This window comes from Vombatus ursinus, unplaced genomic scaffold (assembly GCF_900497805.2).
Source record: "Vombatus ursinus unplaced genomic scaffold, bare-nosed wombat genome assembly UNPS02014820.1, whole genome shotgun sequence".
Taxonomy (NCBI): domain Eukaryota; kingdom Metazoa; phylum Chordata; class Mammalia; order Diprotodontia; family Vombatidae; genus Vombatus; species Vombatus ursinus.
The window spans coordinates 16,931,131-16,933,265 of NW_020954598.1; positions in this window are offsets into that span (position 1 = coordinate 16,931,131).

Sequence of the window (2,135 nt, forward strand, 5' to 3'; positions counted from 1 at the left end):
CAAGTTTCTGCCGAACTGCTTTCTAGTTTCTCAGAAAATTTTGTCAAATAGAGAGTTCTTGTCTCAAAAACTGGGATCTTTGGGTTTATCAAACACTAAATTACTGTGGTTATTTACTGCTGTGTACTGCACATTGTTTATTGTGAATATTTATTCCTCTGATCCACCACTCTGTTTCTTATCCAGTGCCAGATTATTTTGATGAGTACCACTTTGTAATGCAGATTGAGATCTGGTACTACTAAATTGCCTTCCTTCACATTTTTTTTCACTGATTCTCTTGATATTCTTGAACTTTTGTTCTTCCTGATGAATTTTGTTATTATTTTTTCTAATTCCATAAAATCATTTCTTTCTAGTTTGGTAGGTATGGCACTAACTTATATAGAATTGCCATTTTTGTTCCATTGATTTGGCCCTCCCGAGAACAGTTAAAAAATTTCCAATTGTTTAGATCTGACTTTATTTGTGTGAAAAGTGTTTTGTAATTGTGTTCAGAATCATTCTTGCACTTGTCCTGGCAGATAGATTCTCAAGTATTTTATATTATCTGCAGTTATTTTAAATGAAATTTCTCTTTCTAACTCTTCTGCTGGACTTTTTGAGTGATGTTTAGCAATGCTGATGCTTTATGTAGGTTTGTTTTATATACTGAAACTTTGCTGAAGTTGTTAATTATTTCAACTAGGTTTTTGCCTGATTCTCTAAGATTCTCTAAGTATACCATCGTATCGTCTATGAAGGATGATAGTTTTATACCTATATTGCCTATTTTAATTCCTTCAGTTTTTTTCTAAGACCTAAGTTCAAAACCAATTCCAGGGACATACTAGTTGTGTGACCCTATATGAGTCATTTAACTTCTGTTTGCCACTGTTTTCTCATCTAAAAAAATTTGCAAAGCCATTTGCAAACCTTAAAGTGCTATATAAATGCTGGCTATCATCATCATTACCTTAAGAAAGTAGCAGCAGGACCAATCCAGATATCCCATTCAGAAGTACACAGAACCATGCTTTAACATAAATTCTAAAGTCAGAAAGTAATCTGGAAGAATGAAAAGTAAAAAAATAATCACAGAATTTAAAAAGCTATTATGATAACAGAAGCATTTAATACACAAACTCAGAAGAAAATTATTCTAAAATATTTACAAGCAAGTTCTCAAAGAAAAATATAACTTGGGCACAAATTCAACTAGAATTTCTGGAATAGGTGAAGCAAGAGTTTTTAAAATGATTTAAATACATACATATATATATATATATAAACAAAATGAGAACATCAGAGAGGAAATGGAAAAGAAATGAGAGCTATGGACAGAAGAATGGGAAAGGAGACTAATAGCTTGGCACCAAAGGTACAAAACCATAGCAAAGAAAAAAATTCCCTGAAAATTAGAATGGACCAAATAGAAGTTTTGCCATCACATATTATTATTATTACAAATAATAATAACAATAACAATACATATATTCCTTACTATGTGCCAGGCACTGTGCTAAGCACTTTAAAATTATTTTCTCATTTGATGCTCACAACTTTGGGAGATACAGACAAGGAAACAGAGGCAAACAGGTTAAGTGACTTGCCCAGAATCAGACAGCTAGTAGGTTTCTGAGCTTGGATTTTAATTCAGGTCTTCCTGACTCCAGGCCAGAAACAATAAATATTAAAACAATGTCAAAAGACTAAAGAAAATTAGAGAATGTAAGGCTTCTCATAGCACAAACACCTGACCTGGAAAATTGATCAAGGAGAGATGATTTAAGAATCACTGGACCACCTAGGAGTCATGTCTAAGAGAAAGGCAAAGATATAGAAAGAGCCTAAGAATTATATTTCAAGAAATCATAAAATAAAATTGCTTAGATCTCTTAGAGCCATATTGCAAAATGGAAACAAAAGGATTTACTAGTCATCTCCTAAAAGAAATCCTAAAATGAAAACTGTGAGGAACATTATACCCAAAATCCAGAGTTTCCAGGCTAAAGAGAAAATGCTATAAGCAATCAGAAAGAATTCAAGTACCAAAGAGCCACAGTCAGAATCACAAATGATTTAGCGGCCACCATTATGAAATAGAAAGAATTCAAGTACCAAAGAGCCACAGTCAGAATCACAAATGATTTAGC